The sequence below is a fragment of the Colias croceus genome, chromosome 13, assembly GCF_905220415.1.
Source record: "Colias croceus chromosome 13, ilColCroc2.1".
In the NCBI taxonomy this organism is placed as follows: domain Eukaryota; kingdom Metazoa; phylum Arthropoda; class Insecta; order Lepidoptera; family Pieridae; genus Colias; species Colias croceus.
The window spans coordinates 3,160,716-3,177,450 of NC_059549.1; the positions used below are offsets into that span (position 1 = coordinate 3,160,716).

The window sequence follows — 16,735 nt, forward strand, 5'->3', positions numbered from 1 at the left end:
TAGTATAGATTACAAGCTCCCTCTTGGATACACATTATACACTTACTGTTTTTGTAAATTTTTCAATTATCACATAACACAAGTCGAAACAAATCAAACTTGTTATAACGTTCGTATAACGTTCCTGACTTATAAACGTTGGCTAACCCGACTTTTTATCCAGCTATTACGATTTTGTATTATAAATTCAACAGTTAACTTTTTGTCAAGTTTATAAATGAAAAAAACAGACTTGTGAACAAAACGATATACGTACTTATATCACATAGCATCCTTTAAAATGCCTTCTTTTATCCGCATATAATAACTCAATTGGAACAAAGAAACACGATACGCCCTGTGAACGTCTACATTGATGATTTTTTTCTTGCAATGTAAATACCTTGCCAGTGCTGGTCAGCTGTACGCAATTTGCGTCAAGCCTCACCCAGCTTGCAATTACTGTGTCTTGGGAGAAAATTGATTTTTCAACATTCGCTTTAAGTGCGTGTTTCTGCTATCATGCGGTGGGTAAACGTGTTTACAATGGAAGACTTGTCACTTGATATGTTTAGTGTGAAGTTATTTTGAATGGGATAGTTGTTTTTCATTATCATAGATTAGAGGAGGAGGCGCATATATTAATAACTGATAGGGTATTTTCGTACTGACCTTTAAATATCACGTGTTATGATAGAAGTGGGCTTAATCCATAATGAGAAATAGTATTATTTTAATAGTGTACCTTGAAAATATAACAAAAGATAGAGGTCTAATACTAGTAATTTAGTCTTTTACGAAGTATTTCGTATTAGTAAATTTAATAAATTCAATACACCGCTACATTTTATACCTAAATATGTATAAAATAAACTTTTAGTTACAACAGCGCTATAAATTCCAAAGGTTTTCTATCAGATAAATGATTATATATATTTCACACCTCCATTTATTGGATATATTGAATATCCAAGACATCTGTTTGGCAGGCAGATGCTATGTTTGAATTAAATTAACAAGGGTATGCTAGGCTGAGCCCAAATCATGTATTGACCCTAACGGTAATTCTATTCAGGATAGGTCATTTATATAATAGGTATATTGACTGTAAATGCTGTTATGTACATAATATTATAACAATAGTTAGAGATTAGACAATTTTCGCTTAAGGCTGTCTATAATATGTGTATTCTGCTTCAGCGGAATTAACGTTGTAAAGTGAAGAAGAAAGCTATAATTATTATCATCATTTACATTTTACATTTCTTACGAGTGTTAATTAAACATCATTCTATAATATCAAACTTATTTTCAGCAATTCTTGGACTTAGTTGTCTTTAATATAGCATCTTAAAAACCAATCCTTACCTTGCTTATTACTCCTTCATGCTCAACTTCGTCTAATTATTATTATACAAGGGATTTTCATCTCTTATATAATAATAATTTCATATATTTCTATAATAAGTCTTTAAATTAATATCAATAGATCTTTATCTGTTTGTGTGTACCAAAATTAGATACAAACAAAAACTACCAAGGCAACATAAACATTGTATGAAAAAAGATAGGGTAGTCGATAGTGAATTTATTGAATTATCGTATCGCATGTTGTAAGCCAATAAACTTGTACAAGGTTAACGTAACTGATCCATAAACTATCGATTTAACTACCGTTTAGCAGCATATGTGCGTTTGGTGTCAAATTTATTTATCTGTTGCGTGTGCATTGAGAGGAAGCTACTATTAATTACACATGTGCATCGAGGTCAATGAAAAAAGGTAAAGGACATGATGATAGATATCGAGGTAGAATCTAGAGGGCCATGGTGTATTTTTAATTCGATTGATCAAGTGATAAAGTATTCCCGATAGATTTTCTTCAATTAATTTTTATAAGACTTTGAACGTATAGGTATAAAAGAAATAGGTATGCATCCTAGAGCACCTTTGACATTTTTCGGAAGATTTTTCACGAAAACAATTTTGGAAACGTATCTAACGTAAATAATCTTAAAATCTAAAAAAACACATTAAAGCGCACATAAAGCTGAACTTATTAATGAAAAAATGAACTTATCGAAAAGGACGACACTCTCTCCTCCTACCTTCTATCCAATAGTGGGATAGGATACGGAATTAACATGAACTGCCAATTTCCAATAGCATTTAATGACATTACATGAAATTACACCTGTAATAAATATTACATAAAAGGCCACAAATCATCGACTTATCTCATCAACCATAAAGATTTATTTCAGCCGCTCATTTGCACGATCACGTCAATTCCCATTTTACAGATCCTTCGACACTTTTATGTAAATTCCTCTTCAATACATTACAATTTAATGTACGAATGCGAGAAGAAACATAACGTTGTATGGCAAAGTAGCTATTAGGTAGTACAAGCCTATCAAAGATTACTTAATTAGCGGCATTGCTTTAACTACTATTACGATGAAGAATGAATGTTAGAGAAATCTGATTAACCTAATACGTACTGTATTCGTAATTTTACCGTTAAACCATTGCACATAATTCGTAGCTCAAATTTTCCAATCTATTACAGCATAGAAAATTATTACCTCAAGATTAAAAAGATTCAAAACCAATCGTAACATCGAGGCCGTGATAAGCACTTTTTATTGTATTCAATACCGTAATTTAATAACTCCAAAGTAACTGATTATATAGCAAGATAAATCATTAAAATTCTCCAAGTCATCGGTGTCAATATTGTAAGCTCACCCGTTATTTGTCTAATGATAAAAACGAACAAAAACCTCATTGACTTAAGCAATTTTGCCAGTAGCTATCTGTATCTGGTAGTCGAGCTTCATGTAAAAGTTCAAAAATTTGTTTATTTTTGAGTCGTAACTCGTAATGTTGTTTATTATATTATTATAGCATTTTGGATAAATTCAACACAAGTGTCAATTTTCACGTTTATAGCATACTCATTCGAATATAACGGATGAACGGAGTAGAATTAAGCGTAATAAATTTAATGCTTATAATGATGCACTTATAATAAAGATTAGATAGTAGCGTAATTCCGTGAAACTAGTCGGTCGGGTTTTGCCTAATTCAATTATAATTTTATACACTAGCATACTTTTGTCTAAATTATAACAAAGCGTTGGAATTATTGATATCTATACTAATATTATAAAGCTGAAGAGTTTGTTTATTTGTTTGTTTGAACGCGCTAATTTCGGGAACTACTGGTCCGATTCTTTTCATTTATATCATCACGCCGCTAGTCGGTATAACAATAAAATTAAAAGCGAAAGATACACTCTACATCTTTCCTGAATTATAGTATACTTCAGGGAATACCCTTATATAGAGAGTGGACATAATATTATGCCTAATAAAGATGATACTCCCATCAACATGATATCGATCTCTATAATCAAGCATCATCGAATGATAATACCTCGAAAATACCCATAATACATTCAAGTAAACAGTGCTATCTTGCTTTTCGTAATCGTCGGTTTCCAGAGCGAGTGCAAAACAAACATCGTAATGGTCCACCGATGTGCTTATTATCTGAACAGGTTCAGCCCTGCTTCGGTACCTTTACCTCTCTATACTCTAGCAATGTTATTACGGGGAAAATCATTTTGCTCTTGCCCGATTTAAAGGACATGTTTCACTTAGGGATGCATAATTATGTCCATTTGCATGCCTTTTATATTTAGATTTAAAGTGCAACACAAAGGAATATTTTGAGGTAAACTATGTTTGCAGTATTACGTCCTTATATTTTGATACAGAGAAGTTATTCAGGGAATTTGGTTTTAACCAGATTACTTTACAGTTTACACTATAATCACTTCCATATAAAGAAAAATGTTAAAAATATTTTTCAATCCTTCAGGAAAAAGACTGGAAATGTAACTTATCAAATTTGAAAAGTAGCAGCTTATTTTATATTTTATTAGCAAACCAATCTTCGTACTCAGTACAAAAGAAATTATATTTCACGTCTAGCTGTCGGTTGCTTCAATTGAAATTGAGCGCAGTTGATATATCGTTCACGATACCAATATTCATAAATAAAATCCAGGACATTAAGCTATGTACAATAATTGTCGATTGCTAATTAAATGTTGAGTTGGTAATAAATATAATATATTTATATTATTATTCAGTTTTCATGACTTATTATATATGAGTTTTCGTTTAAAGTTATAAAATACTTTTTAACACATCAACTATTTTGATTTTGATGAGAAAATATTTTTGTTAGTCTCTCACAAGCAACAGCTAATTGCATCTATATAAAAAGTGCCACACAGTTGGGCTAAACCTGATATCTGGGTCTGGAGAAACCTCTAGCATCAAGTATAGTCATTTAAATCAATAAATAATATGGATAATGTACAATCTTTGCAATAGTATCAATGCCTAGCAAATTGAATACTAAATCGATCAAAACTACCTCACAATGTACATAGACCAAATACATACATGATTCAATGAATACCTACTTGAAGGCTATAATCTGCAAAGGACCACGAAATCTATGCCGATATTTGAAAGCACTATTGAACCAAGAAGCGTCTTAATAACAAGATAGATAGTATCGCAGTATTATCACATAAATCAACGTTACCAGTGATTAATACCATCTAAGACGATAGTGCGTTATAACGGTTGACTATAATTAAATCGGGCTTCCGAGACTGTATATATGACCGGTAATAGGTATCTATAGGAAAATTGAGACCTACGCTTGGATAGAACAATCTAGACTCCCGATACAACATAACTGTGCTGGATCGGTTTGGTTTAAAGCAATTATGTTTTTAACATTAGTAATACATAGTATTATTGATACAAAGTATTTATAATATGTATCTATAATGTGTAAGTTTACTGTACTTTATATTTTTACGTTATTTTTTTTAATTCAATCTAAAATTTAACATAAGTATTCTCAATAAAATATAAATTAATTTAATTGATTTAAGTCGCTCATAAAATGAATATTATTAACAATTCTTTCCTGATGATTCACAAATTTTTCCTCTTCAATTACACACATAATATTTAACTCTATATAAAACGAATTACTAACCCTTAAGATAATAATGTGTAATTACGGTCAATTTGAATCCGTTTCGATGAGGAAATGAATTGCAGCGAAAATTGCAACTCAGAATGCAGTATTAATTTAGTTATAGGCTTTAATTATGCAAAAACGTTATATGAAGGTTCAACGGACAGTTGATTCTGAATAAAAAGGTACAAGGGTTCTTAGAAACATACATGACAATTATGATAATAGTAATTGGAATAATATTGGAATAATAAATGCTATTACGAACGACAAATTGTTTAACAATGACAATTGAAATTGTGCATAACATTAAGGACCTACTTCGCTTTTTATCAGGCAAGATTGATTGATTTTATCAGGCTTATAACTGCATGATTACAATTAAAGGCTCAAATTTGCCAAAACTTTTTTTTTCGTAAATCACATAGGACCACGGAGGGATACATTAATAAAATCATGAAAGCGTCCTTGTCCGTTTTATTTCTTTTGCTTATAACTTCCATCTCAGGCTATGTTCAAATCACATAATTATAAATTTTGCTTACACCAAATCCTTTAACTTACCTAATTATTTCAATTGTCATTCCATCGTTAATGGCTGCATGTTTTCACAAATTGTTTTTAAGACGTATCAATCAGTACTATCTGTAAATCTACACCCGTAAAATAAACAAGCAATATATGGAAATTCAAAGTGTTAAAAAGGATACCTGAAATAACAAATGAGTGTTTCGAATAAAGCACGCGCCCTTACTACGACGGTGGTCCGATTCGAGGCACGTTTGTTGAATTTCACGAAGTTAATTTTAAAATTAGCATCGGTAAAACTGCAGTAAATCTTGCACTTTTGTTGGACAAAAGATTCAAGTCTGTGAAGATTGTGATACGATAGTGGAGTTAGCACGTTTTGTTGTTAATTGAATAAGGTTATGCGCGAGATAACGAAGTTTTTTATTTTGAAATCAATTCGATATAATAATAACAGGTTTAGAAATTCTAGCTATAAATACTAAATCTATCTCTTACCGAACCCTTTAAACGTGAAATAGAGAAAATACTGAAACAAACTTTCGCTTTTACTCGTACTTTGACTATTAGATTAGACTGCTGTTTCACTTACTTTAAAGATAAATACACTTTTGACCGTGCTATTTTCTGAATTTTCGAGAAAAATAATTTGATATATTATTTCATAATCACTAATTTACATCTCTGTTAATTAACAGAGGAAAGAAAAGGCTATAGGATTAACTAATTAAAAAGTTTATAAGTCAGTTTCAGAGCCAGTTCAAAAAAGCTTTACATTGGACTGGAATGGATATTTAAAATAACTTCTCAATTCTCTTGGAACTATAGATTTCATAACATGTATTTTATAAAGACCACACATTGGTTCAATATCTAGTTTGTTAGGAAGGCTTTTGCATATTTTCCGCATTAGGTGAAATGCTTTGTCAATATTGCTTTTACGGTCCATTTATTCCACGAGTATTTCTATAAATGACTTAAATGTTCTAGACTTTCTAAAGGACATGATGTTAATGCACGTAACGGTAGTTATTGTGGAATAATATTGAAATTTGTTTTACTTGAGATGATAGATATTAAAAGAACCTGAGCTTTTGCAAGAAAAAGAGCTCTACATGTTTGTATTTTCATGTATTACAATATTTAGTGCTACCTTTCCGCCGGCGGCTCCGCCCGCGGTTTCTAAGAAAAACTCGCATAGTTCCCGTTCCCGTGGAATTTCCGGGATAAAACCTATCCTATATTGCTCGTGGATAATGTAGCTTTCGAATTGTGAAAGAATTTTTAAAATCGGTCCAGTAGTTTATGAGCCTATTCATAACAATCAAACAAACAAACAAAGTTTACCTCTTTATAATATTAGTGTAGATTAAAGTGATAATAGTAAAAAAAATAGGAGACACTTCAAGCTATTTAATTACATAATATATCACAATATAAACAATAAAAGATCCGACAATAACAAAACTTACATAGAGAAGCATGTAAACACAGCACAGCTCCATGCAAACACAATAGGTTACTGTAACAAGCCGTAACCAAGCATTCTCCAAAACGTATCAAAAGCTTGACATATTAAAATCTGTCCAGGTTTTAATCATAACCATAGTATATATGTCACAGCTAGATGAGATGTCCGCAACAAAGGTTTTTTTAATATCAGCATACACCCCGCGGCTGGGACGGCTATTTACATAAAGCCACGTACTTAAGAACAATCCGATGTACCATAGTATAAAACTATAGAAATACTGTAGTGTGCGAGACACGAATATTGCTCTAACAGGCTTCGTTAGTTTGTTCCCGTGAATTGTTTCGTTTTGTTGAAACTTTGAAAGAATTTATACGCGCGGATTTACATTGTGATCTGTAAGGTCGTGGACGTATAGGGTTTATAAACTAGGTAAGATGAAGAGTCAAATGAAATATTTATGTTTCTTTTGTAAGCAAATTAGGAAGCTGCTAGACGTAGACGCGTTCATGATAATGATGAACAAACTTCGCGCAGTTACTTATTATAGTTGACTACGCTTTTAGTTTGCTTGAGGAAATGTTTATTTCTAAGTATAGCCACAGGTAACACTAGTAATTAAAGAAGGTATAAGGGTATGCCATACATGTAACAGGAAAAATTGGTAAGTATCTCAGTAAGTAACTGAGAAATTAGCTTCAATCTATAATTTGAGAAATTATTTTTTATTGTTTGTTTCGATTTAAATTTTAAATCAAAAACTACTCGGTCGATTTTAAAAATTATCTTTTCATTTGAAACATTTTTAGAGAATAACAGAGTGCGGTAGAATCGATAAAAATCCTCATGTTCTAACAATTATACCTAGGGTGGCTCAAAATTGAGAAGTTCACAAAAAAAGGAACCAGGAAAAAAAGGAAGGATATCTGTTAAGATATCTATTTACATTATATTGTAAGTACTTATAAGATACGATAATATGATTAGATTTTATTGATGTCTAGACATTTATTTTTGTTTTTACATACTATTAACTACCTCATATTTAACTGTTCTTCTACTGCCTTAACTAAGCCAAAGATATCAATATAACCACACGTGGTATTCATAATTATACATACATAGCTTACTGTATAGATATATCCACGTGCCATAAACAGTGTCTCCAACGGCAGACAGCTGACGGTCCGAATGCAATGTCGTTAATTCATTACCGGTTACCTATACTTGATTACCGTCCCCCCCCCCCTAGCTTGACATTTGCAAATTACTTCCCTGTGCAGCGAGGGAATGCTAACCGTTTTTATTTATATGGGAATTATTTTTAATTGGAGGATTTGGGGCGTTTTATTGACCGAATGTTTAGACGAAAATTCAGTTCATAAAAATGTTCAAAATGTAGAGATGTTTTGTTCTATGCGAAGTATGTTCTATTTTATTGTCATCTGTGTGTTTGATTTTATCTTATTATGTTGTCTCACTTTCTATTTCTATTAATATAAAATTTTTACTAGGAACTTTGTCATATTTATCCATCCATAGATATAACCTGTGGATATAACGATTAAGAAGAGAGAAGAGGAAAGAGCATTTTTTGCTCTTTCCCTTACTCTTTCCTGAGCTAGTTAGCATCTGTTGCAGAAAATCTAATGTATTAAGGCCCATCATACAAAACATCAGTTTTTTAATATTAAAAATATTATGAACAAACAGTACCCGATTTAAAACCAATATAAATGGTAAAACTTAAAACCAAGAATATTTACTATAAGTCGGAATAAATAATCATATTAACGCTTACAACCAAAGCCCGCCCGCTGATTTTTGCCTCTAATCTGTTTAGCACTAACATCGTAGGTGGCATTTAATCAGTTACTGCTGAATTAAATATCGTGTTTTTATCGTCACATCCAATAGATTTTTCATGCGTTATAAATTAAAGATTATGTGTCTTCTTAAGAACCTGAATCGACTTAATTCTTAAGGTGAAACTGGTACGCGACGAGATAATTAAAAACTTTGTATTTACGTAGAGATTGACACGCGAAACACTTTTTCTGTTGAATGTAAATATATGAATGGTAATGGTTTAAATAGTAATGGTAAATTTAGAAGTCATTCATAATATTGTTTAATAACCTTTACTTACCATAAAAATCGAAAGACTTGATCATAATATTTTATATCAGCAATCACTATGCTGCTTACAGCTCACTACCATATTATGTGAATTTATCGTTTAATATTTGTTGATAGATATTATAACAACTAAGTATATGTTTGTGAAATACTTTTGATTCGGTATATTAATAATCCTGTTGATCACTATCTTATTGTAGGTTAATTTCCAATCGAAGACTATAAATTTTAATTTTAATTTATCTTTTTAGGAACCCACAGGAAGAATACGATATATCATGCTTAAAAGAAATCAAAGGATTAAAATACTGATAAATCACCTAATTATGAATGTAACAAGCGAATAAATCTCCACAAAACTCGTTTCTATCTACTAAATTATTTAAATTTAATCAAACAACATAGTGCCGGTTAATTAGGCTTAATCTGTTATCTGACGTGTCTTGAAGTACCCTTAATTTTGGATTCGGTAAATATTTTAGTTGAGATAAGGGAAGGCTCTCTTATTTAACTAATGTGACATGTGAGCTTATTAAGTTTATTCTGAAGTATTTAAATAAATGATCGAGCTAAATATTATGTGGACGTAAATGTGGACGGCTACTGGTTTAATGATAATATTATTTGTTAATCTGGAGAATGTTTGTTGCTTGCATTTTGATTATTTAGTGGAGATTGTCCTTTTTAAAATTTATTTTTCATAATAATGAAATTCCATTCATTCCATGAATGTAATATAGGCTATTTACAAAATTTCACTCGATGTAAGTTACAACAAAAAATTATGCGTGGAAATCCTGTCTATAATGCATAGCTATCGACTTTGAGATAAAAACCTTGAAGATAGAGAAAACGTTTAGCAGGTTCCTATATAAACATACTAATATACTTATATCTACAAAAAAGCTCTAAAATTTTCACGCGCAACGAATATGATTAAGAATGTTCATCTCACAATTAAATTAAAAGAACTTAATAATTATCTCTCACAGCCATAAACTATGTTAATTCATTGTATTCATAAATACATAAAATACTTATGAAAATAAGACATGGAAGTAAAGCCCCTTTGTTAGTAAAAGATCAACATGTTTTAAAATTTTAAACAGTTAATGCTCACAATTAAAAGCTTAGAACACATAAGATAAGCATCGCTAGCGCATTATTTAAATTTATATTATAGTCTTTGAGTATAAACCGTCGCACGAGGATTAGGGTAACTAAAATATTCAAGCTTCACACATACAGATTACATTAACTTACATATATATTAATAGACTTCTGACTTAGTGTGTTGCATTTTATTTGGCTGTAGCTGATTTCACGTATGTCTAGTGAATATAACATAGTGTGTCAATGCATTATTTAAATGTGTGTAATCAATTAATTGTGTAATGAAGTTCTATATTGTGGTATGGTTCCATAGTGGGGTATGGGGCAGGTGCATTATGTATCTGTTTCACTGATCGATTTTCTTAAGGGACAGCTATATTGTGATTAGCCTTATAATATGTCCTGCCAGACCTAGACATTTTTTTTCTTCGTCTCCACGGGGATTCGAACCCAAAACCTCTACGCTCACGTGTTTATCTGTTACTTAGTTCTAGTAGTACCTTACTTGTTTATTTTATACAAATTTTCACTCAGATAGATCAAGAATTTGAGACTATTTTTTTAAACCATAATATCTTAACTATAGTTCTATTGTTCAAATATAACACCACTCACCAGTACTTTACAATTTTTTTTCATGTAAATCATTATTAACATTTAATAAATCGTAAATATTATAGACAGTATATTGTTATGTATTTTATATAACTACAAAGAGCAATAATAACAACTGTTACAATGTTTCTGTTGACAACAAACAACATGAGTTTGTAAGCAAAGTAGTGGTTTAAAATTATTGTGGAATGGAAACCTCCTTAGGGATAATTTTAAACTAGTCACGTGCGATACATGTGAAGTTACTTTTCTTATCAGCTTTTTCGCATTTTTATTCAACATATATAGTTAAACTGAATTTATCACAACATTCGATGAATTTCATAATTTTCTAAAATAACACACATTTAAAGAATTTCTATTTCAGAAACCTTACCTTACCTTAATTACTATTTTGTGTAAACAGAAATTTTCCACGATATTCTCACTAAGATATCATAATTAATTAACAGCGTTCTTTACATTAACTCAATTAATTAGATCGTATTTGATTATCTTGGCTAATTGAGAATGACTTATATTAGTTGTGAAATTAGTACGTTCCAATAATTTGCATAATTATTGTATAATGTCGCTTGTAATTGGGCTTCTATTGATAACAATTTGTTTGTATTGTGACTGGACATTATCTGTTCATCCAAGCGAATTGTGATTCAAATAATAACGATTCGAAAGTCATATTCCGAGTTACAAAATGTTTGATATAAATCTTAATATTTCGAGGACAATAACAAATTACAATGAATTTTAGGATTTGGTTGTATTCGATAGCTATAACCATTTTAATTATAACCATAACTATACGTATATATATAATTATAACCATTATTAGTTTCCAAAATAATATGCGTAGAGTGACCCGAACTATAATATAAATTTAAAAACATATAGTATAAGAGGTAAAAAGGTAAAAAAAATCTTGCGAAATCAAGGTCAATCTAGGATTTGGGAGAGTAACTATAAATATTTTATATTTTCAAAATTACAACTATTATGTCTACATACATTTAAATATCCCTATGTACTGCCTAACGCTATTAAGCAAACAAACAATTAATAAACAACACATATCTACCAATTTACATAACATTTAACGAGAAACACGTTCACTCGCATCCCATAAATAAAAAGTAAGATATGAATGCATAAAGACATCCCTGTAATATGTATACGACATTTAGCTTATCGAGTGACAGGATACATTTGTATATTTTTGCACTAGCGCCCAGATAGAGCCTGAAGCACGTCACGAAGCACGCGCGTGTGGGCTTGTATATTTTGTATGCTATGGAATGTTCGGGAACACATTTAACCGAAACATTCTCAGTGGAACTGACTGACTGACTGTAGCAACAGATTATACTACCAACATCATCAGCCTATTATGTTCCCACTGCTGGGACACGGGTCTCTCGTGACTCGTGAGGGACTGTACGTACATTATACAGGGTGTTAAAATTTAAGAACCGATAAGCTTAACCGATAAGTGTGCTTGTTACTAGTTTAAATAATAATAAAATCAAGGAAATATGAAATATGTAATAAATCTCGTAGCTTTTTACGTGCACGTAAAGTATTTATTTTTAAGTCACTAAAATAATTAATTTGTGCTAACGATGCCAACCGTCTCAAAGCTCAATCTGAAAAACAGCAACCAATTAATAAAATTTGAAGTTTGAAATTGTCTCCCAAGTGAATGAAATTCTTATGAAATTCCAATTAAAATAAAATGCAATTACTTACAGCATCAAAAAAGTTTCTCTAACAACACAGTCAAATTCATAAGTCTACATTTCAAAAGGTTCAAATAAACAACTTTGTTTTATTTACTGATAGATATTTGCAGATAATTCATCGACTCTTGCAATAAAATTACATCTATAAATTGAATTTTAACATGATTGTCTACCTCCCACACTTGGAACAATATTGACTCAATGTTTTACGATAATGGCATAGAGACAATTAAACTTCATGGCTTGATGATGCATCTCATAATTTAAATGATAAAAAGCGTGCTGTAGGCCGCAGTCATATAATGTACCAGGTACCTACGTGTTTTATGCCCTGTGGTAAAAATTTATATTACAACTACTAAAGAACCGCCTGAATATTGAACCCATATTGAACCAAACATCTTAATATGAAGAAAGTTGTAAAGATAAAGATTAGGTGCAAATATGGGAACAAATTAAAAATAAGATCACCACCCTATAGACTGTCGATTGAAATGTTAAGTTTTTTTTTTTTTTTTTGGATTACATTTACATAAGAAAACTTTGTAAGTATTGTCGGTATTAGGCTGCTAAAATATTTACTGCGGTTTCAATTATGCTAAATTTACTTCTATTTATTTATCGCTGCGACAATACATACATGCGCCAATGAAAACAATTAATGCTGAATTCGTTTTCCCAAATATTCACATTAGAGCTAGAGTTTAACCTTGGTATTAACCATACAAGCACTTCCATACAACACAGAGGTCAATCTACACTGGTAGTTTTTTTGTAAAACTGAAGTTAAACGAAGTCGCTAGTTAAGGAGTACAGAATTCGCATGATCTCATCATTCAGTACTAATTGGTATGTCTTGAAGCACGTTCCTAGCCAGTTATTACATCTCATTACCAATGTAGAATGGAGGACGAAACTTAATTTGATACGAACCAAGATAAAGCACTTAAATCTTATTTACTTAACGATTAGTTATTTAGAAGATCGAATTACCGATATGGGAATATGCGCCTTTTTAGAGTTGATACGTAATCCGATCTTTGATAGGTTATAATGATAGACTATTCTACAGATTGTTATTAACGATCCGCCCTTGTATAACGTCAATCAATATAAGGTTGTTGCTATTTTTAAATAAATAAATAAATAATATCTAAGGTTAAGAAGTTATGTCTGTAATGCGAAAAAAGTCATTTTCTTAAATGCAAATGAGCGCATATTGCACATAATCCATATGATGTGTATTTAAAAACAGGTACATACAAAAAAGTAAAACAATTATTATCGTAGTAAACTAAATATTTTGTCTATAAATATTTTTTTACATTTTCATTCATTTGACTCGACCATTCATATGATTTTATTTCAAATATATTATATTCCTTAATAATTTATTTCCCAATTTATTATTTATTTTGACACGTGTATTCTTACAAAACTCTAAATTTATCACCTTATAAATGTGTATTTATAAAATCTTATTTTGGAAATAAGTGTGTTTTACACGTGTTTACAAGAAATATGTTTTAATATTAGTCGTTAGTCCTTAGTAATTTATACAGAAAAGTATGATACATATAGAAAGAAATAGTATGTATATAGAAAAGGGGAATCAGCGAAGATTGGTCCATGTCTATATACGTATATTTAAATACGTATTTGAAATTTAGTTTACAAACAAAAGACACTAGCTTACAAACAAAAAAAAATCATCAAAATCGGTTCACCCAGAACGTTCAACTGAATTGAGCACCTTTTTTAAACAGTTGAAAAGGCGTTTAGTATAAATTATTACTACATAGAAAATGATAATTTAAAAAAGTTTAATAGCAAGGAATAGTTCAGATAAAGATGGACGTTTCTCACTCATTAGGTACCCTCCTTTGATACCGTTAAAGAAGATAGATCGTGTGGGGCAATTTATATCAATTCAGTGTTCGACGGAACCCTTTCCGATTGATATATAACCCTGTTTTATTAAGTAATACTGGTCATGGTTCGACCTTCCGGGTTGCAACTTGCAGATATTATCATTATAAAGAAATTCTTTGAAATAAATGAATCTGTAAAAAAGTCACCAAAATCTCGGTAACGTGAAAAGTGAGAAGAAATAAAAAAAAAAATCAAATAATATATTATTAATATCCTCTTCATAATATTATGTAAGTTCTAGAATATCTAATCAAAAAATATTTTACAGGTTTTGTATTTACCTAATTAACGTTATAAGTGTTTTTAAATTATACTTTTATATCAAGCACAAATGAAAAAGGCTCTACCATAATATCAGAAATAAAAACATAGATCCTTTATAAAATATTATTTTATAGTTCATATTTAAATTTACAAAACAAATATACTACTTATTTCAATCCTATCATAACCTGTTACAAATTATTTTATATCCAAATCGTCAAACTGAACTTGACCAAAACATCGCAGTGACGAAAAATAAAAGAGTGGAGCGATTAATATTTTCTTTGTTCTATTTGCAGGCTCCAGGGAGTGCAAAATGCTGTTTTGAGATGGACAAAATGGACGACTACGGAGAACAGCTCTTTGGCAAAAGCTGCTATGATCCGGATTTGTACCGAATACCCGGATAAAAGAAGCTTAGGTTACGGATCCCGGATGGTTATATTTTACCATTTAAAACTCTTGATTTCATAGAAACGCGGTTTATCTTTGAAGTTCGTAAGTGGAGTAGGTTTTGTGTAATAATTGTAAAATCTTATTTATACAAACTATTCATTATATTTATAAGTGTTGTATTATTAGTAAGTCTATACTCTATACTAATATTATAAAGAGGAAAGGTTTGTAATTATGTATGTATGGTTTTCACGCATAAACTACTGGACCGATTTTGATGAAATTTGGCACAGACAATCTTTAGACCCTTAGAAAGAACATTGGCTACCTTTTATTGCGAAATATGTACCAGGGGCGAAGCCGGGGCGGACCGCTAGTAATTAATAAAATTACGTTTATATTGAAGTTGTAGTCAAGTAATAAAATGTTCTTTGATTGCTTCACTTCGCGACATATGCATGTTAATTGTGTTTAAAGTCATATGTTTAAGCCTAATGAAATTTATACAGATGGTTTTAATCACAAATTATGTTGCTGTTAGCGTTAATCCCTGTTACCCGCTGAAGAACGCAGTAATTGGAAAAGTAAACAAAATTAAGAGAACATGTTCGTAAAAAATGCACAATAAATTTTCCTTCTTACATATCGCAGAACTGTATAAAATTCCTATCTATAAACTGTAGCGACTTAACGAACAGTCCATATCCCTAACCGATTAGAATACCGCGGTAAATTAACGGTCCCAATGATATACAAATCACATTGCAGTCATTATTGGCTCATAAATTAGCTATTTCTTTGTTTATTTAAGGTCTGGATATTCCGGGAAGTTCTCAAAGGGTAATAAATACTTCCAAGAGGAATATTTGGCGAGCAGGCGGAATACCGAGGATGGTTGGCTTGGACAAGGCCTTGCGTTGGTAAGTAAAGTTGCGTGTTGTATCAGTTAACTATTTTATAACAGTTTTTATAAATTATATGCTACATGGTTTGTTTTATGGGCTTTTTCTTAATTGAATTAATAGTGAAAATAATGTTCATTGTTTGTTTACAGTTAGATTGGACTTAAATATGAATCAGCAAAAAATTAAGATTCATAAAGGATTCAAAAAAGTAAATGTGTATAATAAGAATGCTTCAGCAGGTATGTACAATGATGTTATTCATGTTGTTCTCTGTTTATCTTATGTTTGTGTATTTTATGCTTTTTTAACTGTACCTATGTAAATACGGTCCATATAAGTGATTTGTTAGAACCATAAAGAAAATTTATTTATATTAATTAAAAATGTAACATATTATACGTAACATAGACGTAATTTATGGATGTCTCTTTACATAACTAACATCATAAAACATAAGTGTATATTTAACATAAAACAATAAAATATTCAAGTATTTACTACGTTTATTCAACAAGTTTACAGTAGATATCAATTAAGTCCAATTATTAATTCAAACTAGTAAACCGACTCAGTGCTATCTGTC

At 30.6% G+C, this 16,735-nt stretch overlaps 1 long non-coding RNA gene across 1 annotated transcript; it reads left to right on the forward strand.

The window, feature by feature from the left end:
- The first annotated feature begins 7,398 nt into the window (after nucleotides 1-7,398).
- LOC123697011 lies at nucleotides 7,399-16,385 on the forward strand. The gene is made up of 4 exons (XR_006752165.1): nucleotides 7,399-7,484; nucleotides 15,151-15,349; nucleotides 16,059-16,167; nucleotides 16,302-16,385. It is a non-coding gene; the product is annotated as an uncharacterized LOC123697011 (long non-coding RNA).
- The last annotated feature ends 350 nt before the right edge of the window (nucleotides 16,386-16,735 follow it).